Here is a 23,973-nt window from a genome sequence, read left to right as displayed (position 1 = left end):
TTGGAAGCCTCATTTAGAGTATAACAATCATATCTATACACCGGTCCAACCTTTGCACTGAACAATCACCTTGTAATTGTTTGTTTGATATGTATCCGTTTATAGTTCATGTTTTGTTTGCTGTGAGTGAGCTTTATTTGTATTTCAGATTTCACTGATCTGCGCACAGTCTGGGTCTAACTGCAGCCGAGGGTATAATTCCACCCCATTATGCATTCACAGGTAGGGTCTGCGGAGTGGACCGCAATACGAGCTAATAAACAGCTCATTTGAATTATTGAGACCCGGGAAGAATAAATTAGCCATATCCCTGCAGTCTTGACTTGACTAGGTTATGTGGTATCATCGTAATTTGAAAAAGCATAAATGCATTAGTTTGCACCCCCGTGGACATTTATTGGAATCCTACGGCGAACTGATTCGGCCGTGCTGTCACACATCCTGTCCCACGTTGACGCGTCTCGTCATGCATGCTAACTCAGCTGAAGAGCGGCAGATTTTCCTGCTGTGCCACGAATGGGTTTTTCAAGCGGTCGGTCAGGAACAATCTCAAACTGAGGCAAATAAATGTTGCTCGAGGCAAACGGCAGGCAGCCGATGGCAGAGGGGAACGGAGCACGCTCATGGGACTCAGATAGCCTACGTTGGCGCACTTAATTGTTCTGCAGGGACCGTAGCCTTATGAAAATCAGACCACGATTTAGTTTTGGGCAATTATAGCCGTCGGTAGCCCACCAATTGGATATTTTGCAAATTGTCGCAGCTACCGGAAAGCAGCAATTGTGTCAATCGTTATACATAAGAGTACATTCATGTCCGTCGCGCTGTTTCGATTCCAATCACTGCGTTCTGTTGCTATTGCACCAAGAGAAATACTGGTACCGGTAACTGCTCTTCAGGTATTGTGTCTGAAGATCATATCCGTCAGTACTTCGGTTTGTTTACACAAAATACACGTATCTCATTGTATCCAATCAAGTGTTATGGGTCAAACAAAGCTCGAGTCCTGCGTGACGGTATACGGGCTGTTCTGCTTTTAGTTTTGGCACGTGGGTGGGTCACAAAGCTAGACGGTGAACAAAGCTTGGGCCGAAACATGTCTGTTCTCTAGAATATTTTTATTTTATTTTAAAAGCGCTGTAAAGGTGTTATTTCACGAAGATATCTATGGGCTTAACATTTTCTTAGACTGTGGGCTTCCGTCTTGATTTTTGCTTTTGCAAACAGTGAGGGCAGGGCTTCATTGTTTATTTATGTTACAACTTCATCCAAATATTTTAGAGAATTGTCTGCCACTGAGTGTTTGAGACATTTTAATGCTAACTTTCCTTAATTCTACGAGGTACAATGCAAAGTTTTACCTTCTCTGCATTTAGGCTGCAGCCTAATATTCGTACAAAAAGGTAGATAACATAAAGATAACATAATTCAGCAATCACTTATTTACATTGTGTGTTTTTTTTGTTTTTTGTTTTTGTGGAGTTTGGATTCCTTTGATATAATTTGTCATAACATCGTTCTTATCATTTGCATTTATGGTGATTGGCATACTGCATCAGATGATTATGATTCATTACCAAAATTGTGTCGGTTCAGTTATGGTGGCACCACCGCCATATCAACCATATCATCGCTTGGGTCAGTGTGACCTTGAAGAGACGAGAGTGGACGTAGCCTTGAGCTAAGCCTTTCTGTAGTGGCTGAGTAAGCCGAATCACTGCAATCTGTTTGATTGTATCTTAGCATTCAATAGCCAATGAACAAATGGGTGCTTTGTAGTGCCCTGGTTACGCCATGGCAACGTGCCTCGCTTTACTGCCACCTGGTGTCGAGTCCCTGGCCAGTGTTCCCTACCACAGCCAGAGGGGCCTTCATACTCGGAAAGCTCGTCTCGGTTTTTTTTTTTTTTTTTCCCGACCGGATGCTCAGTGACAAAAATGGTGATTCACCCCCTCATAGCTCAGCTCCCGGCAGAGCGAGACATTTGCTACGATCGCTGCTGTGTTTTCTTTCTTTTTTTTTGCGGAGATGTCTGGCGGTGGGAGCCAGACTGAGCTCTTCCCACACTGGGGCAAAAAAAATATTTGCATCACCCGGCCTCCCTTTACCAGGATTCCATAGTTTGGAGAAGAGGTGAGAGCAGGAGCTATTTACTGGAGTTATTTAATTACTGATTGGGTAATTGCTAAATGGGTGGGCCTTAGATGAGAAAATACCTTGATTCAGGAGGAGGACATTTTTGTTAGTTGCGGGGGTGAGGTCCATTTCTGTTATATATGTGAGTGATTTTAAAAGTAAAAGAAAGAGTTACAAATTTAGTTATTTGGCCTGCAAATGCCCACGGGGTCCTAGCCTGCAGGTGAATGGGACTTAAAGGTCTCTAATGAAAAGCATTTAATCTGTTTGGATGTTCCCTTTCTTACTGCACAAAGCTACAGTTGTATTCTTCATTAGGATTCAAAATGTAAAATCTATGCATAAATATAAATATTTCAATTTTTTTTTACCTCTTTGGACTGTGACACATAAGGCTGAATAAATGATTTGTCACAGCTCGTAGGATAACAAAAACATGTTCTAGATGTCATAAAAAGACAATTGAGCATATTTATTTCTGTCATGAATAGAGTGAGACAGAATTCACAAGTTAGCCTACATTCTTTTGTTTTTTTCCCCCCCTGTGATAAATTGTTGTTTTGAGTCGCTACAGTGCTGAATTGTTTCCGTACAAATCTCAGTGGGTTTCTCTAAACAATGTTTCAAACAATAACTCCACATTGTCTTCAGAACAGAGCTTATCTTCGTGCAAAACGACACAAAATTTATGTATGGGAAATGAACAGCCTGCTTTCCAATGATGTAGCCTAGTGAAATCTCAGTTTTAGTGAACAAAATGTAATTTGGCTAAGTTAAATTTATTGTTGGATTGGGAATACCGTGACCGTTCTTGCACATTTCAAGACGTCTTATTGACTAAGTCGGATGTTGGGTGTCAACTCGTCCATGCACTGTCAACCCACAAATGACTTTGGGGAGGACAGCACCTGCCGTCTCCTTTCCGAAAAAAAACCCCCCAACATCACGTCAGGACGCGCAGTACGTGGGGATTCCTGAGGATTACCCGGCGTGCCCTGCGGGGAAAGATGGCGGCAGAGGAGGGGAGAAGGAGATAAACTTTATCTGAAAACAGAAATAGCCGAAACGCGGATAGACACCAACAGCGAGATTGGAAACTCGAGGAGAGGTATCAGGTGGTTAGATAGGTAGCTTACTGGACACACTGTGTGCATTTACGACACTGATCAGGAACGACTGGATAACTTACAAGCTACAGCTAGCTTGCTAACGTAACCGTAGCTGCTACTGCGGTGTCCGCTCAAGAGGAAAAAAAGCGGATAAACTTTATTATCCCGCACAGAGTCCGTATTGAATTTTGCGTCCGCAGGGTGTGACTGGCAGTGATTGGAGACTGAAGAGGTAAGATCGAATTCATATAATGTAAAATCGTACTAGGATAGTTACTGTGTCTTTAGTATGATACTGAAATTTTTAGTAAGCTACATTTATCATTTTAAATGCATCGATCGCTTACACCGGCTAGATGTGGGCCAGGGAGCCCAGCCGAATTGCCGCTAGCCTAGAGTGCTAACGTTGACTGAATGATTCACATACGGAGACACCCTTGAGTCGACAAGGCTTAAATGTCAAAAATCATACAATTCGTTTTATTACCAATTCCCGGTTGTATAGTTGGAAAAGACCTTGGAATAAAGTTGCTGGCTAGCAGGCGTGCTAGCGCATTCGATAAAAATAATTTAACGTTACGGCAAGTCTGTCATTTAGTGGAAATCGGACATCACCGTAGGCAGTCCGTTTAGTCAATACTGACAACACAAGAAGGCATTTCGCTAATATTTTAAATACGCCGATTAACAGTTAGCTGTGTACCTGGTATGGTCGATTTTAGGTGATTTGAATAATCTTAACTAGTTTTGTGGCAGGCTAGCTCTATTATTGGGTGGACTAACTTGGATGTCTAACGTTAGCGTGTGAGCTAGCATGCCAGGTACCTAACAAGCTATATCACTGCACACGTTTTTGTCAGTATCATAACATGAATCAGTTAATTTTTATATTTTATGCACGTTTTACATGCCGTAGCGGATTGTATGAATACATATAATGTGGCTTCTTTTCAATTTTCTTAACTTGGCAATGAAGCGTTACCTAACCGATCAAAAGATTGGATAACGTGTTCTTGCTACAGGTACCTCGGTAGCTATGTGGATATAGCTGACGCGATAGCAACCGAGATAAGATCAGAGAAGTAATGGTGTCGACCATATCAGCTCGGAACCGCCACAGCCACGAACACCGATTATGGTTTTTGCCTTTGGTAACGTTAGACGCGGATTAGAGAACGAGTTACGATAGTTTTGACAGTCAAGACGCTACTCTGGTTGATGCAAGATGTTTTGCTTACGTCGTTAGCTAGTACACTAGTCGCAGCAATAGCCAGCTCCCAGTTGTATGAATGGAATTGCAATTAGCGTATTTCATGCGGCAAATATTGTCCAGCTTGCACTTGTAAGGTGCGGAGCATGTGATTGTATAGCTAACCTTAGCTCGCTAAATAATTGGATGTTTGACTGATGAACGGCATTTGGAATGTAGTTGGACTCGTTTTGGTGAGTAAACTTACTGGCCAAGAACTTGAAAATATACAATATTTCTGTCTAAATCCCACGTAATTTGCCATTCGCCTTGAACATTTAAATTGTTTTGCAACAATTTCATTGTGTAACTTGTATTTTGAATTGTTGCGAGTGATTTACTTGCTGGATTTCATTATGCACGTGTCTATGGAAACGGATACGGAACGAAGTGCACAGTTCAGTGTATGTTTTTTTATCGTTAATCATTTTAAGGCTGACGAATTTATGAATGCTGATACGTGCGCTTGAAGCCACTATGATACGTCTCTTGCCACATCCCTGCGAGAACATTGGACTTCGAACGGCGCAAAGATGCGAGTCGTGCCTAAGCTGAAGGTTGCTCGTTTTCGCTTGTTGTCTCATCTGCGTGGTCATTCATGTGTGCAGTCAGAAGGTGCGATCTGGTACCAGAGGAAATTTATGTACAACAACAGCGTGACGGTCCTAGTCTGCTCAATTTGCATCGGCACGGGTCTGTTGTCTGCATAATGCAGACGATGAATTAAGTTAAAATAAACATGGTACATTTTGAATAATGTGCCACTGAATTAGTCTCGCTACCCCTCAGGTTAGTGGCTCACAAGGATGAAAGGACTTGCCTCGAGTTACGGAAAGAGGGACATAAGGACTGATGTCTTTGAACGGCACGGGTCGTATCAAATTAAACTGGATGTGCGGATTTTTATTAGAGTGGCAATCCATGATGGTTACCTGTTGTACTTTGGTTCTTGCATGTTTTATTAGTATTTCGGTCGTTGCACCGTTACACCTGATGATGCCTGTTGCTGTCTAGCTATTTGAATGACGTGGAGATTACAGTTTATAATGGCCAGTGAAAATGAATCTTTAGCTTCCAATTTTTTTTTTTTTTTGCAATGCTCACTGGAGAAGGCTAACCATTACAAATGGAGAATGGTGTGAGTTGATTATGGCTTATTCAGATTTTCAAATTCCTCGATGTGCTAACACGGGTAACGCGTGGACCATGGGCTAATCTCTGGGCCACAATGGGGACAGCTCCTCCTCCCGATGTCTGCTTTCGGGGTTTAATTTCCTGCGTTTTGCCGCCGATCGTTTTCCTCGGCCGATCCCGTCTGCTCGCTCGCCCGCCCTGACGGGAGACGCAGACTGCTGGCACGCGCTGTGAGCGGAGGCTCTCGTTCGAGCCAGAGGTGTTGCCTGACAGCAGCGCGGACAGGGCTCTTCTGCAAACGTCTGTTCCAATGAAGGGGATCTTCCCGCCGGCTCATTCACGCGGACACCCGCGCAGGAAACCGCCTTTAAAGAGCTGTCAGCGGCGCTAAGCTTTCCTTCTGATCTCCATCCTGCAAGCGACAGGAACTTGGGGAATACGCCGAGCTGGAGACAAACCCCTCTGTGCCTTCTGTCCTACGCGAGCCACCACTTATTGCACGAACTGTCATGCATACGCGCGTGTTTGTAAGTCAGCATAAGTCCCGCAGCTGACCTATTTGCTCCAGTTTATGATATGGTAATGCGGGCCCACTGAGACCGATCAATTAAGGAGGCTAGCGGTGTGAAATGTTTGTGGAGGGATTTAGAGAGATTAGAGCCAAGTAGCGCCACTGGTGTGCACCTCATGGCAAGTAGGGGGGAGCGGGCGGGGGGTTTGGGGGTTGTAACTTGTAAGTGATTTGGAGAAAGTGGATAACTGCTGCACTGGGTTCCCCCAGCTCCTTTCGCCTGGAATTGGACCCCCTCTCAGTGAGATCCAGCTCGAGGCAGATAATGCGGGTCAGGCCCGGGGACCGGGGACCAGGGTAATTAGCCTTCAGCTCCTTGGCTCCCTGGCTCTTCGGCAGCGTCGTGTTTTGCCGTTTTCCCTCCTCCTGTCGGACCCGCATTCAGTGATCCTCGTAATTGGACCTTGTGAAGTGCGGCTGCTCTGTTCCGTTCTCTCGTTGTGTTGGGAACGTTGGGTGCAGCCAGTCACGTTGAGGAACGGGACGCCTGAAAGCACTTCAGTCTGCCGTCTCTGAAGGTGTTTTTCTAAAAAAGCGAACGGTTGACTTTCCTCAGGTGCCGCCGAGAATGAACGGTACTCGGGTGGATTGGGCTGCTGGAACTGCTCTGCATCCATGATGGATAGGGTAGGAAAGGCAGAAGGTACGCGCGGTTGGTTTTGTGCACGTGTGCGCGCGTATGTGCGTGCGCGAGTGTGTGTGTGTGTGTGCACATGGTAGTGCGTGCGTGCGCGAGTGTGTGTGGCGTGTGCGTGCGTGCGTGCGTATGTGTGTGCGCACATGGTAGCATGTGTATGTGTATGTGCGTGCGCGAGTGTGTGGTGTGTGCGTGCGTGCGTGCGTATGTGTGTGCGCACATGGTAGCACGTGTATGTGTATGTGCGTGCGCAAGTGTGTGTGGCGTGTGTGTGTGTGTGTGTGTGCGTGCGTGCGTGCGTGAGTGTGTGTGGCGTGTGCATGCGTGCGTGCGTGCGTGCGATGGACTAGTCTGGGTCTGATATACCCCACCCTGGGCACAAATTCCAGGGTGGATCTCTTTTCTTTTTTTTCTTTTTTTTGGCAGCGCGACAGAGGAATCCGTTTGGAATGCCAGCAGCTCGGACGCGGGCGTGTAAATATTGGGTCCCCCCTTGGGGAGTTTGTCGGGGGACGGAGCTGCTGTTTTCTGTCCGGGAGATGCCGAGAGGCTGCCGAAAGGGCGGGGGGGTGGGGGGGTGGGGTGGGGTGGGGGGGGGCTGTTTCTTTTCAGCTCGGCAGGCCGCAGGCTCCCCGGGGCCCACCGGGAGTTGGGCCACTTCAGGGGCGGGCGATTCTTGTGCAAATCGACTCTGCCCGAACCACGTGCTCTCATCGCGCCCCCGCTGCTGGGCTTTTTGGTTTCTTTCAGTGTCTGGCTGGCCTCGGCCCATTCATTAGCGACCCGCTACAAATTCTCCGTCAGCGTGAAGCCTTAAGTCGCGGCAAACTTTTTTTTTTTTTTTCTTTTTTCTTTCTTTTTTTTCTTCCTGATGCAAATGAGCCAATAGCAACAACGACGAAAAACATGACAACGGGAAACAATGGCATGCCCATTTACAGTATTTATTTATTTTTTTGGCTTTTGTTTCCCGGGGATTACTTAAGGTCAATAAAGTTTGCCTGGCTTTGAGTTGTAAATTAAGGCCCTATTGGGTATTCCTGCCGCGAGTGTCAGAGCTATTGGCTGTTCTCGCTGCTGTAGCTACATCGTGTTGATGGTGGCACTTGGGCGTTTTTCACCTGCAATCTCAGGAACAAAAAAAGGTACGAAAAATGACTTTAAAGGTACAAACACTTGTCGCTGGCATGGTACCCATTATGTACATAAATTTGCACCTCTCATAATACATAATTCATTTGTGCCTTTTTTTTTTTTTTTTGCTTGTGAAAGGTACTCGTTAGTACTCAAATAGAACATACTGTACGTTGTACGTTTCAGGGTACATTTGGGAGATTTGTTCCCTGAGGAACCAAAATGTACCTGCGCTGTACCTGTATTTCTGACCATTCTGTTCCTCATTCTGGACCTTGGATCCTCTGACCCCCTCTGTACCTAAATAACAGGAAGATTTTGGGTTCTTAAGTTACCTCCTGCTGCAGATTTTTGCGTGTACTTACGTGGGTTGTGTGGCTCACCGTGTCGCTGCCGACTGGAATAACACACCATGACTTTACACACACTGACCCCGCAGACTTGTCAGTTCATCGGTCTTCGAGTAGATTAAAAGAAAGGAAATATTTACCTGCGGTGGAGAATTCTACGGCAAGACACAGAATGAATTATAAAACGCATTTATTCATTGAGCGTCTGAGCTCACAGTCCGCTGAGCATTTAAATAAGCCTTGTTGAGCATTAACCCGCCTCCCGCCCAGCCCCCCGCCCGCCGCAGTGTCTCTGCGATGACATACGGCTGCCGCTGGAAAGGCCCGTCTCTCAGCGCTAGCGTGCTAACGTGCTAGCGTCCGCGCCGCTGGCTTCGTCGCGCTCTGTGGGGACAGAGCTGAAGGAGCATCCGGCCCCGGTAGAGTACCCCAAGCCAGGGCTGTGTGCTCTGTGACGGCCCCGCCCCCCCTCCCCAGCTGCCCGCCAGGGTGAAAAGGCCCGTCTCTCAGCGCTAGTGTGCTAACGTGCTAGTGTCCGCGCCGCTGGCTTCGCCGCGCTGTGTGGGAGAGAGCTGAAGGAGCATACGGCTAGGTGGAGTGCTCCAGCCTGTTCTGTGTGCTTTCTGACCCCCCCCCCCCCCGCCCCCCCCAGCTGCTCACCCAGGCTGAGCTTCCCACATCCCCGTGCCCCGGGCCTGCTCTGGGCGGGCTGGAGTACTACTGCATGCTGTTCACAGGGAATGCCTTCTTCAGCTGGACACACATACGCACACACACACTCACGCGCACACACACAGGTGCTTAGTCACACACACACACTTGCACCCACATGCATTCATGCACGCATACTGACACGCACACACACGGATTCACTGACGCATTCACGCAAATTCACACGCACACACACGCACTCACGCGTACACACATTCACACACACCCATACGTGCATACACACACATAGTCATAAACACATACGCACAAGCATGCAAATCCTCTAATGTATTCACTATGGATTAGGTCTGATGCTGATTATTCTGACATGCATTTAATTGGATAGTTTCTGCAGAGGTTTTTAAAAAAAAAAAAATTTATGTTTGATGCTGAAATCTTTTTTATTTTTTCTTCTTTTACTCTTTTACTCTGCCTGTTCAGCAGCAACCTGTGGAACTGCAGAGTTATGTATTTGGGGATGGCTCAGTATTTGATTACACTGGCTCTGTTCTGCTGAGTGTCCCACATAGGCAGTCAATACTGCAGCCAGCCTGCTGGTGCAGAATGGAAAGGCGTCTGGAGTGTGTCATTTGTGTCAGATTAGATTTCAGGGTTTATTTATTCATTTATTAGTTTTTTTTATTTTTGGTAAAATGTCTTGTTTTTTTTTTTTAATATTCGGTGGCCGGTGGGATCCGCCCCCCTCCCCCCCCGAGCCACGTCTGAGCGGTCCTGGTCAACTGCTCGCCGGGTCTCACCAGCAGGTTCCTGATCCCGTTCCAGGCCCTGGCTCTGCGGCCTGCTTTATTCTCCCGTCCCCCCCGGTAACCACGCGGTCGTGGGCAGGCTCCACTGGGTTCCCGCCCGGCCTGGTATCCCTGCCTGGGCCTGGTGTTCCTGCGGCCTTCTGCCTAAAAAAAAAAAAAGAAAACATCATCACGGTGGATGTTATTTCGCAAAAAGGCGTCAGGTTTCTTCCGTACCACAGCCAGCTCCAGTGTCTGTACAGTGCAGTCGTTTTTGGGGACTTCCGGAGCGAAACCTGACCGGAGAGCTGGGCCCAGACGCACCGCTCAGAGCAGCTTTTTCGAATAAAAGCTGCTGTCTGATTCGCCGAGCACGTTGTTCAGTCAGTCAGTCACGTTAAATCTGCTGTTTCCGTGACGGTGCTTTCCCTCGTACCCGAGACCGCGATAACGAGACGCTGGAGACGCAGACGCGGCTGGGCTGCCTCGAAACCGTGTCGGCGCGGTCGTGCGGTTTCGTTCAGAACAACCCCCCCCGCATTGTGATGTAAAGAAACCTGAGGCTTAAATTGACAGGCAGGCAGTTAATGATACAGCCTCCCGCCTCTGACATTTCTCTCTCTCTCTCCCTCTCCCTCTCCCTCTCCCTCTCCCTCTCCCTCTCCCTCTCCGTCTCCGTCTCCGTCTCTCTCTCTCCCTCTCTCTCTCTCCCTCTCTCTCTCTGTGTTAGTAATTAAAAGCAGGTGAAGAGAACGGGACAGAGACGCGTGTTCAGAAGCGGTTGCTGGAGCTAACAGTTTAGCTAACAGCGATGAAATACTATTTTAAGTGCCGTCGAACGCGGGCCACTGAGGATGATTTATCCCCCCCGATCCGCGTCTCACACTTTGTTCCCCCCGCCCCCCCCCCCCCCTCCCGGTCCCGGTCCCCCCCCCCCTCCCGGTCCCGGTCCCCCCCCCTCCCCGGTCCTCCTGTCGGAGAGACTGGAGTGTGTCCCAAGGTTGCCGGGGGCCCTGAGCGATGGCCGTGAGCGTGGCGGCGGCGGCGGCGACGGAGCGGTGCATTATGGGCCTGCGCCCGTGCGCCGCTGAATCATGGCGGTAAGAGCAGCGTCAGCGTTGTTCCGACCTCCCCTGGGCGCGCCTCGCCGAGACGGAGGTCGGGCCGCCGCAGAGGCGCTTCCTGTGGCGGGGGGGGGGGGGGGGGCATCAGTCCGGGCTGCCAGCTGGCAGAGGCAACAATGTCCTCGCACAGGGGCACGTGCACCACGGTTACACTCTTACTCTCAGACGCACACGCGTGCAGCCACACAAACACACACGCACGCACACATGCGTGTGCACACACAATACACACACACACACAACACGCACATACACAAACACACACGCACGCACACACAACACACACACACAACACACATGTTCACACGCACATACACAAACACACACACACAGCACACACGCACACACGCACATACACACTCGCACTCACACACGCAGACACACACACACAGACACTCTCTCAGTCCTCAGTCATCGAGGTTCTTCCCCCGTGGTGTCACATATATTTTCATACACTCCGCTCTCCCATTCATGGTCTCTTGGCATTGTTTGTATTAGAGGGAGGATCTGTTTCAGGGAAGTGCTGCCGTATTTGTCATTTGGGTGGGGGGGGGGGGGGTGTTGTTAAATTACTCGCATTTTAATGTAGTTTTAAAAAATTGTAGTCGCCTGTCATTTAGCTTCTTTCCACCCCATTAAACTAAACAAATGCTTTGAAGCAAAAAAAAAAAAAAAAAGAAAAGGAAGGGTGGAAATGGGCTTCCCGTGGTGTAAGACTGTCCCGTTTCTGCGTACTGCTAATGTTCCCAGTGTAAACGGCTGTAATGAGCAGGGCGGAGCTGGTCTCGTTAGGATATCTCTGATAACACGGCCCTTCTTACAAACCTGCCATTAAGTGTCTTCTGACGGCGGATGGGTTTCCATCTCTGGCTAAGCGGTGTCCACATTGTCTGAGGCCCTGACCGATTCTTCGCTGTAGTCGTAGGGGCTGAGGTCAGGGGTCAGCTGTGCGCCCTGTTAGCTGTGCGCTTGTGTGTGTGCTTGTGAGTTTGTGTGTGTGCTTGTGCGTTTGTATGTGTGCTTGTGCGTTTGTGTGTGTGTTTGTATGTGTGCTTGTGCGTTTGTATGTGTGCTTGTGCATTTGTATGCGCTGTTGTGCGTTTGTATGTGTGCTTGTGCATTTGTATGCGCTGTTGTGCATTTGTGTGTGCGCTTGTGCATTTGTATGTGTGTTTGTGCGTTTGCATGCATGCTTGTGCGTTTGTATACGTGCATTTCTGCGTTTGTATGTGAGTTTGTATGTGAGCTTGTGCGTTTGTATGCGTGCGTGTGCGTTTGTATGTCAGTTTGTGCGTTTGTATACGTGCATTTGTGAGTTTGTGCGTTTGTATGCGTGCGTGTGCGTTTGTCTGCGTGCTTGTGCGTTTGTATGTGAGTTTGTGAGTTTGTATGCGTGCGTGTGCGTTTGTCTGCGTGCTTGTGCGTTTGTATGTGAGTTTGTGCGTTTGTATGCGTGCGTGTGCGTTTGTACGTGTGTTTGTGCGTTTGTATGTGAGTTTGTGCGTTTGTATGTGTGCTTGTGCGTTTGTGCGTTTGTATGTGAGTTTGTGCGTTTGTATGTGAGTTTGTGCGTTTGTATGTGTGCTTGTGCGTTTGTATGTGAGCTTGTGCGTTTGTCTGCGTGCTTGTGTTTTTCTGAACGCCGCGCTGCTGGGTTTAACTGCAGGGTAAAAATCGACAGAGCGGCATGAAGAGAAAGGGCCGCTGCTCTGGATCAGCTCATCCGTGTCCAATATCTCTGCTGGACTCCCAGGGATCTTCAGCTCCTGATTTTCTATTTGGAGTGTCAGTAAAACTGCACAGGACTCGGGGGCGGAGACGCGGGGGTGGGGGGGGTGTGGGGGGGGGGGGGGCAGCAGTAATATTGGCGTATCGGCGGAGAGACGCGGTTTTTTCCCCCGTTTAGTACTGGCGGGGACGCGGGGTTGGTTCTCTAGCGCGTCGTCTTAACAGAAGCCCCGCGGTGCGTCTTGGGGAATGTTCTGAAGTAAATTGGAAGCGTTTTGAAGGAAAGTCCACACAAAAACCCCTCCCCTCCCGCGGTACCCTTTTCCCGCAGTCGTCCTCCTCGGTGGGGGCTCTGCGGGGGGGGGGGGGGCTCAGCGATTCGTGATGCGCCATTGAGCCGGCGCTCTCTGGTGCTCGCCGCCGATCGGACTCGTAGCGGCTCAGCTCTGTGCTACCAGCCTCGTGACCTGTCACTTAATCAAGCAGAGTTCAGCTCTCTCCACCCGGGCCCTGCCTGCTCTGGCCCCCTGCCTACTCTGGGCCCCTGCCTACTCTGGGCCCCTGCCTGCTCCTGGCACCTGGCCCCCTGCCTACTCTGGGCCCCTGCCGGCTCCTGGCCCCTGTCTGCTCTGGCCCCTGCCGGCTCTGGGCTCCTGCCTGCTCTGGCCTCCTGCCTGCTCCTGGCCCCTGCCTGCTCCGGGCCCCTGCCTGCTCTTGGGCCCCTGCCTGCTCCGGGCCCCTGCCCGCTCTTGGGCCCCTGCTTGCTCCGGCTCCGGGCCCCTGCCTGCTCCGGGCCCCTGCCCGCTCTTGGGCCCCTGCTTGCTCCGGCTCCTGGCCCCTGCCTGCTCCGGGCCCCTGCCTGCTCTTGGGCCCCTGCCTGCTCTTGGGCCCCTGCCGTTTTTTCCGTTGTCCCCTCGGAACGTGAGAAGAGGTGAATTTTCCGGGAGTTCCCAGGGGCCTGTCGAGAGGCCGCGCGAGTTCTACCACACGAGCGTGGCGCCCCGTCCCAACACCTCTGGGCTCAGTGTCCACATCTGGCTGGTATATTTGGTCTGGGGTGAGTCTTGCGGGAACCTGAACTAATTAACAACAGGGCCTCCCCCCCTCCCCCTTCCCCCCCAGCCGTGAGTGGGAATTGCATCGCTTCTTTCGAATAAATACATGGAAAGCAGGAATCCTGGTAAACTGCCCCTCCCCCCACCCTTCCTGCACTCCCCCCACCAGCGTGAAGCCTGAGTCAAATCTGGCCCGCACCGGGAGGGGTTTGGAGAGAGAGTCCCAGCCCGGCGGTGATGCTTGTTGTCATGCAGGAGCGCGCGTTTCAGGAATAATTGACTGAACGCTTGTCAGAAGACGTCCCGGTGTTTCCCGCGTTGCCTGTATTCCCGTTTTCGTGATGAATCACGCTCGTCCCGTCCTCCTCCTCCGTCGCCCATCAATCAACGTTTTCCGTCCGGTTTAATCCATCTAATCTCGCGCAGCCCAGATTTCCTTCACGGTGGTGGAGACGCTTGCGTCTTTTTGGTTTCTTTTTCTGCACGTGCCGTTCGGTGGCCTTTTCTGTGGGGCTCTGCTGGGATTTGAATGTTACGTGTGGCTGCCATTGGCTGAATGTTTCCCTGCCTGCAGTCTGCCTGCGGTTTGCCGAGGGCCCGACTAGCCGCTTACAGTCGAGCGGCTCTGTGCCCGTGGGTACGGCCCTGTGCCCGTGGGTACGGCTCTGTGCCCGTCTAACAGCTCAGTGCCCATCGGTAAGGCCCTGTGCCCGTCTGTAAGGCCCTGTGCCCGTCTGTAAGGTCCTGTACCCGTCGGTACTGCTCTGTGCCCGTCGGTACAGCTCTGTGCCCGTCGGTACGGCCCTGTGCCCGTCTAACAGCTCAGTGCCCATCGGTAAGGCCCTGTACCCGTCGGTACTGCTCTGTGCCCGTCGGTACTGCTCTGTGCCCGTCGGTATGGCTCTGTGCCCGTCGGTACGGCTCTGTGCCCGTCGGTACTGCTCTGTGCCCGTGGGTACGGCTCTGTGCCCGTCGAGCAGCTCTGTGCCGGGTTGTTTTTTTCTCCTGAACTTCCTGCAGACGGCTCCCCAGCCCAGCCGTGTCCCTGCCTGCTCAGACATGAACTTTAAATGCAGGTTTTTTTTTCTTCTGTCTTTCACCTTCTCACTCTCTCTCCCTCCCTCCCTCCCTCCGTCCCTCCCTTCCTCCTCTCTTTTCCCAGCTCCTGCAGGGGCCCTGTATAAAACCTATCTTGTTATCTAATAATAATGATCGGGGTGATGAGCTCTGGGAAGTGTAGTTCAGGGCTAAATGTGTGTCTCCCCGCAGTATTGCAGCCGTTAGAGCGAACGCATTTCAGGCTCTCTGATTGCCTCCTTGCCTTTTTCGTCGCTTCGCCCCCTTCTCCTGGGCCAGAAATCCTGCGGTATTGGCAACGGCATACGCACCCCCCCCCCCCCTCGCGAAATTCCCGCGCCGAAGTCTGGCGTAACATCTGTTGAACACCCGCTGTGGGGGGGGGGGGGGGTTAGCGCACTCGACGGTGGCTAAGGAAATCGCTCTGAGCTGGACGACGAGGCGGGAGAAGCAGGGAGGCGACACCGGGGTAATTGGGCTGTGGGGCGCGGGGGGGGTGGGGGGGCATGGGGGGGGGCGCAGGGTGGTTTTGGCGGCAGAGACGCGGGTGTGTGCGCGAGCGGCGGTTTAATGAAAGAGAAACACGACTTCACGCCTGGACGGGCGTCGCCATCTGTCCTCAGGCTGGGGGGGTGGGTGGGTGGGTGGGGGGGGGGGGTGACGCTGCTCGTGCAGGTACACCGGCTTCCCTCAGCAGGTTTCTGAGACGGGGGGGGGGGGGGGGCTTTGCTCCCTGTCCCCATACCCCCCACCCCCGTCTCCCGTCTCTGGGTTCCGGGAGCCCCTTGCTCCGGCGCTCTAACTGCGCGCGGTGAGTGAGCGCGCGGCCTCGCCCGTGCTAACGAGCTCGTTTCCCGTGGACGGCTAATTTTAACAAAGGCTGACGCCGCGCTGCACATTCCAAGCGCGCTCGTACCGGAGGATCCAGCGGTTCCGCGGCTGCCTTCGCCATCTGCTGACTGCTGCGCTGCTCTCCCCGTTTGCATGCAAAGCAGACGATGGGCTTTTTTTTTTCTTATTTTCCCCTCCCCCCAACGCGTTTATGAATTGCTGGCAGCGTGCACTTGCAGACATTTTCACTCCTATTCAGATATAAGGGGTTACTCCTTTTTTTTGGACCTGTGGAGTCATTCTGCTGTCATTTACAACATGGGCGTGTCCTGTGGAGGTGCTGAGTGGCTCATTCAGTTAAGGCACTGCTGTATTGCATGGATGGGACCAATGGTCGGTGCTTCGAATCCGGGCCATGCCTCGGTTAACTGGCTTGTAGCCCCACATGCATGCGCGCACAGACAGACACGCGCGCACGCACACTCTCTCTCACACAAACACACACACACACAAACACACACACACACACACACACACACACACACACACACACACACACACACACACACACACACACACACACACACACACACTTTTTCACATGGAGGGGGAAAAAGCTTTATAAAAATAGCCACGTTCTGAAAAGGGCCCGGGGCTCTTCCGGGGAAGGATAGATGGATGGATCGATGGATGGATGATGGGGTGCGTCGCTTTAAGACCTCTGTCACATTTTCACATTTCGTTTTTTTTTTTTTAAAAAGCGGCGATGTCGCCGAGCGTTCGCGGCTCGGAGATCAGGAATCTGTTCCGGAATCTGGGGGGGGGGGCCCCGGCGCGGGCGAGGCTACGTTCTCCGCGCCCCCCTAGTTTAAAAAAATAAATAAATAAATAAAAAAAAACCAGCGGCACTGAATTTCCCCCGTGACATTTCTAATATCTTTGTTTTTGTCGCTGGTAGACCGCATTAGTCAAACGGGCACCGCCCCCCCCCGCGGCCCCCCCGTCTGGTAAATGGCACGGCGTGGTTGTTGGCTGGCACCGGTAAATGAGTAAGAGTGGCAGCTACAGTGCTGCGCAAACGCTTTCTGGACCTTTCGTGTCAGTCCTGTCGCACTACTCCGCCTCGCAGGTAATAGCAGAGAGGCTGTATTAATTACCGAACTTTTGACTCTGACATTTATGTACTTTGTGTTTTTTTTTGTGTCTGTAGCGGCAGAGTGCTTCGCTCTGTGATGGATTGCGCATATGGTCAGCGGCGACAGCACCCGCCCCGCCCCCCCCCTCGCACCCCGCCCCCCCCCCCCCACCACCTCATTTTCTTTCATTAAGATGGCTTTATATTTATTTATTTACTCGTTATTTTTGAGGGCTGAGAGAATTAATGCGGGGACCTCCGGCTCAAGGTGCCTGACCCCCACAGATGGTTTTATTAAGCGAGGGCGTCAGGGAGACAGTTCTCTTCATTTATCAAAGCGTCACTTGACCCACCTTGCCCCCCCCCCCGCCCAAAATAAGTCCCATGGCAGTATGGTGTCATAATCTGAACCAAAAAAAGCATACCCTGATGGGTATTGTACGTATGTGGATACGCGTGAACGCCTGATGGTGTTTGTGTGCTCGGCTGAGTGCTCTGTGACATGCAGACGTACGGTAAACACGCGTATCAAGAAGGCGCTGCTTTTTTTTTTTTTTTCTCGGCGTGGCTTATGCAGATCAGGCGAGCGGTCGCCTCGGAAACGGCCGCTAGCGTTCCGCAGCCGGAGCGACACCGACCGGGTGTGCCTGGGTCCCGCGCTGATTAAAGGCGTTTCGTTAAAAAATCTGCCTTAAACCCGGAGAGCAGGGAGCGGCCGGCCTCAGCTCGCCGCTCGCTTTTCCCCGCTCGCTGCTCCCCGCTTTGCTGCTCCCCGCTTGCTGTTCGCCGCTCCCCGCTCCCCGCTCGCTGTTCGCCGCTCCCTGCTCACTCGCTGCTGTAAAACGTGATTTAGGCTCTTTCCACCGCGGCTGTGAAGCAGCTTGGAGCTTTTTCCAGCCCACTGGGCGCCATACAGCGCTTGACTTTGGATCTTACTGCCTGTGTCCCCTTTCTGTGGGTTTCTTACTGCCTGTGGCCCCTTTCTGTGGGTTTCTTACTGCCTGTGGCCCCTTTCTGTGGGTTTCTTACTGCCTGTGGCCCCTTTCTGTGGGTTTCTTACTGCCTGTGGCCCCTTTCTGTGGGTTTCTTTATGCCCACTGGGCGGATTAAAAAATAGACCTGCTACCTGCGGTGTATATTTAAGGTACTGAAACGAAATGGGGAATGGCGTCAGGTGGCACTGGGTTCTTTCCCCCTCCTTATGTACACTTTTTTGCCGTGTGTAACTATACTTTATCTCCTCTAAAAGGCCTATAGTTGTAAAGTTGATGGAAGTGCTGGATGTGCACTGTGAGTGACTGTAATAGGACTCTGGAAGCTGTAGCCCAAAGCCTGTTATTATGGGCACTCTCTCGCTCTCTCTCTCCCTCTCTCTCTCGCTCTCGCTCTCGCTCTCGCTCTCGCTCTCTCTCTCTCTCTCTCTCTCTCTCTCTCTCTCTCTCTCTCTCTCTCTCTCTCGCTCGCTCGCTCGCTCGCTCTCTCTCACGCTCGCTTGCTCTCTCTCTCTCTCACTCGCTCGCTCTCTCTCTCTCACTCGCTCCCTCTCTCCCGCTCTCTCTCTCTCTCTCTCTCTCTCGCTCGCTCGCTCTCTCCTGCTCTCTCTCTCTCTCTCTCGCTCGCTCGCTCTCTCCCGCTCTCTCTCTCTCTCTCTCTCTCTCTCTCTCTCTCTCGCTCTCTCGCTCTCTCCTGCTCTCTCTCTCTCTCTCCCTCGCTCGCTCTCTCCCTCTCGCTCTCTCTCTCTCTCTCTCTCTCTCTGTCTGTCTGACACACTCCTGCGATGGCTGTCCAGGAGTGGGGCTGCAGTGAGACAGGCCTGCATTTCGTTTGGTTTCCTTATGCAAAGGTTCACCGTTTGAATGATCCTGGTCATAATTCCCTCCGCCTCGCTGCGCTCAAATTAGCCATCAGTGTGTGCGAGAGTGTGTGTGTGTGCATATGCGTGCGCAGGTGTGTGTGTGTCTGTGTGTGTGTGCGCGCGCAGGTGTGTGTGTGTGTGTTTGTGTGTGTGTGCGTATGTGCGCGCAGGTGTGTGTGCGTCTGTGTGTGTGTGCGCGCGCAGGTGTGTGTGTGTGTGTTTGTGTGTGCGCGCGGGGGTGTGTGTGTGTGTGACTGTGATGCTCAGTGCAGCAGGTGGAGGTTCAAGGTGAACCTTTCAGCAGCGCCCAGTCAGATGAGAGGCACCCAGCCGGAGGAGATAAGAGCCCCCCCCCCCCCACCTGGCTCCCCCCCAACCTGTCTCCCCCCTCTGCTGCTCTCTGCACCCCCCTCCCCCCACCCCCCCCAGAATTAGGGGAGCGCTGTGCTGGGCCTGTAAGAGGCCAGCACAAAGCCGTCGGCCCTGGAGACGGGCCTAAAAGCTCTGTTAAAATGCCCCCCCCCCCCACCCCCCCAAGGAAAAGCGCAAAACAAGCAGGGCCTTTACTCATCCAATTAGAGCTCCTCGTTTATTAGCTGTCAGGACCCGAGCGGGGGGAATTAGCACGACTCTCGCAGACTGTGCCCCCCCCCCCCCCCCGTGTCAGTTTTTGAGTCCGTGAAAGCTTCAGGGTGGGGGTGTTGGGGTGTGGGACGGGACGGGGGACGGGGGGGGTTGGCATGGCGGCTCAATCCCTTACGGGTCCGATGACCTTTCTGACTGAGGAGTGCTGTGGCGGTGTCTTGTCCGCGCCCGTGTTTATCACGCCCCCTTTCCCGCCATCAGCGCCCGTCCTCCCGCTCCGTCCGATTCCGGCTCCGCCCCCTTTCCCGCGATCGGCGCCCGTCCTCCCGCTCGGTCCGATTCCGGCTCCGCCCCCTTTCCCGCCATCAGCGCCTGTCCTCCCGCTCGGTCCGATTCCGGCTCCGCCCCTTTCCCGCGCTCAGCGCCCGTCCTCCCGCTCAGTCCGATTCCGGCTCCGCCCCCTTTCCCGCCATCAGCGCCCCTCCTCCCGCTCGGCCCGATTCCGGCTCGCTCTGGATTCCCAGCCGGGCTTTTCAGTCGAAGGGAACGTTACTCTGCTGGAGGGGGTGGTGCGACTCTATAGGGCTCACGATCGGCGAAACGGAGGGGCTTTTCTCCGAAAAACGTTTTCTGCCGCGGCACCGTCCAACGGTAAACACCCGTCATTCAAATGAGCCCTTCCTGTAAATTTTCTTTTTTTTCTGAAGAAAAGAGATGTGGGGGGGGGGGGGGGGGGCTTTGCAGAGGCTGCGCAATCTGCTTGGAACAATAGTTGGTAGCCAGACTGCAGAGAGGAGAAGTGCGTACCCAGCCAGGGAGAAGATTGGCCCATTACAACAAAATAAGGAGAAAAGGCTGCATTCCTTATTCATATGTTCCATGGGGGGAAAAAAGCGTTCTAAATTAAAAAGTGTTTGAAGTGTACTTGCTTTTAGGGACCGGAAGGGGGGGGGGATGGGGTGGGGGTGCTGTTCTTTTTCCATTACCTATATTGTCCCTTCTCCAAAAGCTGCCTCTCAGTACGTGTGCTCTACTGTCAGCATCACAGAACGCCACCCTTTGAGTTCAGCGCTATCTTTCATCTCTGCAGCTGAAGCCGTTGACGCTGTACAAAATAAAATTCAGGAAAAAGTGAAATAAGGATGGGTAACGGTTTCTCTTGCATGATCAGCAGAGGCTGGAACCGCCTGTGAGGGCGAGCGTCGACTGCTGGATGAGCTGTGCCCCCCCCCAGCTGTGCCCCCCCCCCCCCCCCCACAGCACCACCTTAGTCTGCACCTTGGTGTGGAAACTCAAACTTATTAAAAATAACGATCGAGCTTGGCTGCTGCAGTAGCAGGCTCCTCCAGTCCAGCCTTATAGCTGGCAAAAACATGGAACTTTCCAGAAATGATGGAAAGGGAGGAAACAACGACATTTAGCGACCCCCAACATACTGTATCTTCAGCAAACAAGACTCTGGATTGTGGCTGGCCAGAGATAAAGGGTAATTTCCGCCAACTTCTGTGCATTTCCGTGTTGATAAAGTGGGTATTGCATTGCTGTGAAAGATTCCCGCCAAAACGTGTTTTTCGCTAAGTTCCTTCACCGTGTGATGCTAGCGATTCGCTGGAGCGTAAAGACAGTATGTTTTATCCCTTTGAGTACGTTCTGAAGAAGGCAGTTTGCATCTGGGCTCTGACCCTTCGATGGCAGGCTGCTGTAGTGGCTGTATTGTGCTACAGGCATGTACTCACCACGTCCAACATACTTACTGAACGTTCACTTTGAAAATTCACATCCTTAGGCTATTCATTTATACCCTGGGATAGTTGGTTTTGCGTATTTTAACCTTCAAATGAATAGCTTTTTCCCATTGTTAAAAGAGGTTTGGCATTGAGGGGGAAAAATCCAAAGTGTCCTGAATTGGGAGAATGTGGGAATAGATTTTTCTTTCTAAATTGTATTTTGTGGGAAGGTACAAAATATCTATTTCACAGCTTCAGTCATTCAAGGTAACACCACTTAGTGACCAAGTTTTCAAATGAGTAAATGTATGGTTGTGTATGGTAGCCATTTTTTAGTTTTCGTGTCCTTTTAGAGACTTCATAAATGTAGGCGTATTGGCTGGGTAAGTCAGTTAAGCCTCTGAGTTTGCAATGACAAATTTGTTTATATCCATTTTATGCTTGTTTTCTATTTTCCATATCTCTTACTTTTTTTTTTGGCTGGACCGCAACAGCGGTGCCAGCCCTACAAACGCGAATGTCTGTGACTGAGTGACTGAGTGAGTGATGAAGTTACACCATTGGTCGGTCGAGTTATGAAGTCACACCATTGGTCGGCCGGTCCAGCCATAGAGGTTTTGACCTGGTCTCGTTTTCTCTTTTCTTTTGCGGTGTGTTGCCGTTTGGTATTTTATCTATTTTATTTGGCCATAAAAAATAGCGAAGCTTAGAAGGAGAGGTTATCAAAAAAACAATGTTTAGGCCCGATTTTATTTCTGCACCTGTTGTAAACAGGAATCACAGAACTCCGCTGGCCTTTGATCTCAGACAGCACGGGGAACACGGTTTGGCCCGTGACACACGCACTCCCCCCCCCATCCCCCCACCCCCCCGCATGGGTAAAGTCCTCCGATTCATCTCCAGCTGATATTTCATGCATGAGCGCTTCGTTTTTTCGCTTCCTGTTCTTTTCCACAAAAGTCCCCCCCCCCCCCCCCCCCCAGATGAAGTAGTCCACCTCTAGACGAAAAAGGTCATTTGCTTTTTCATTCCTGCTCAAGTAATCTTCACATAAGGCCGATAAAATCATAGAAATAGAAAAAAAAAAAGCATTGACTTCCCAAACGGCAGAAGTAGATTAAGGAAAACCAGGACGGTTCCCCTTTCAGTAGTTGTTTCTTGGTCTCTTTTTTTCCCCTTGATTCAGAGTGCTCATTCTTTGCTTTTAAATGGATGTACCATTTGCTGTGTTTGCCCCAGAGAGAGAGAGAGAGGGGGATTTTATTTTATTAGTTTTTTTTGTTGCTTTGGACATGGTGCCGTTTGGAGTCTCACTTTGCTAAAGTGCAGTGAGAAGGCAGGCACTCTGTGTGGAAGAGGAGATTGGATGGAGGGAGAGAGAGAGAGAGATTGATTGATCTCCGTGTGGAAGAAGAGATTTGAGGGATGGAGGGGAGGGAGGGAGACGGGAGGAGGGAGAGAGAGAGAGTGGGAGAGGAAAGGAGAGTGAAGAGAGAGAGGTGAGCAGAGAGAGAGAGAGACGGGAGAGAGAGAGAGATCCCTGCCCGGCTGCTCGCTGCCATCTGCTCAGCGGGAGGAAGAGGAGGAAGGAGATGGCGTCCGCGCGGCGAGGGTGACAGCTCCCAGACTACACCGCCAGTTACTCATCCGCTCAGCCCCCCCAGCCCCCCCCCCCCCCCCCCCTTCCCCCCCGCGCCCGTCACTCCAGCCACGTCCACCCGCCGCCACCGCAGTGCAAGCAACCGACGCATCATCGCAGCGATCCGCGGAAACCCGCCCGCCTGCCCGCCCATCTCCCCCGCCTAACCCGCCCCCCCCCCCCCCCCTCGCCGGTCCGCTGCATTTCACGAAGCGTAAATAAGTAAGGGCGGGATTACGCGCTGGCGGCAGCGAGCGGATTCAGCGTGTGGCGGGGGGTGGGGGGCGGAGCTAACGGGGTGAGAGTGGAGTGGTGGGGGGGGGGAGCGGGGGGGGGGGGGGGGGAATCCCACTGACACCCTCCTCATTTGGCCTCAGCCGGGTGGGGTCCCGGTGGAATTTAGGACGGGGACCGGCGACAGTATTCATGGGTGTCCCGCTGCGTCTGGTGGTGTTGTTGCTGCTGCCCTAAATCTCTAGAGTGAGAGACTCGTTTCTGCGCCCCTCAGACCGGGACAGGCTTCAGGGGGAAGGTTTTTTGGGTGCGTTCACGATCCCGTTTTTTACCTTTTTACCTCCTTCCTGTTTTTATCTGGGTGACGTTCTGGTTGTAGGAACCCCAGAATATACCAGATCTGCGCCTCGCTTCAGGTTTAAAAATATCAGCGTGTCATGGAGGCTCCTGCTCCCATTTCATGATGCAATCGGAGTTATTTATGACCGGAGAACCTCATTTTCTGACTGTGCATAAAGATATTTTAAGATACCATACTCCTCACATGGTCTCTCTCTGTCTTTCTCTCTCTCACACACACATGCACTCTCTCTCACACACACACACACACACACACAATGATGGCTTACTAATTTGTGCGCGACAGGGCTGTTGGAATTATAACCAGTATCGTTCGAACGGTTCATAAGGAAGCCGAATCAGATGTTGTCCTCATTCACCTAAACGCACTCCAAGCGTCAGGACCAAACACGCAACGGAAGGCGAATAAAAATCTAAAGTTCTCCCTTATCGCACGAGACCTGCTACATAATTTAGGAACCCCGTTCCCCCCCCCCCCCCCCCCCCCCCCCACTCCCCGGCACGTGACCCTCCATTTCATATTCGCCCCCGTTCGGGCGTGCGCGGGGGGGGAAATGCAGGTAGAGTGTCCCGATTGTTAAAGCAGCCGTGTGATTGGCCGGCAGCTTCCTTGACCCCGCCGCGGTCGGCGTGTCCACTCGAATGGACGGGGCTTTCATCGCCGCGCGCAAAAAATGAGTGGCCCCCCCCCCCACTGGAAAATGGTTTCTGTGTGGCAGTCGGGGACCAGGGGAGCGCCCCCCCCCCCCCCCACCGCTCGCTCTCGCGCGTTATTGGCTGAGCTGAACGGCTCTGAGAGCGGTTAGCGCTGAAGCTGGATTAGGAGGAGCCGCGTGGCCCGCGTTG

At 52.1% G+C, this 23,973-nt stretch overlaps 1 protein-coding gene across 1 annotated transcript in view; it reads left to right on the top strand.

Moving 5' to 3' along the window:
- Positions 1 to 3,110: 3,110 nt before the first annotated feature.
- Positions 3,111 to 23,973, top strand: part of tjap1 (tight junction associated protein 1 (peripheral)) — a 65,551-nt gene continuing 44,688 nt past the window's right edge. Inside the window, 1 exon segment of the mRNA XM_035401091.1 lies at positions 3,111 to 3,477. The gene's annotated coding sequence lies outside the window, so the exon portion shown is untranslated.

Source organism: Anguilla anguilla, chromosome 18 (genome assembly GCF_013347855.1).
Source record: "Anguilla anguilla isolate fAngAng1 chromosome 18, fAngAng1.pri, whole genome shotgun sequence".
NCBI classification, from domain to species: domain Eukaryota; kingdom Metazoa; phylum Chordata; class Actinopteri; order Anguilliformes; family Anguillidae; genus Anguilla; species Anguilla anguilla.
This window is presented reverse-complemented; position numbering and strand designations above follow the sequence as displayed.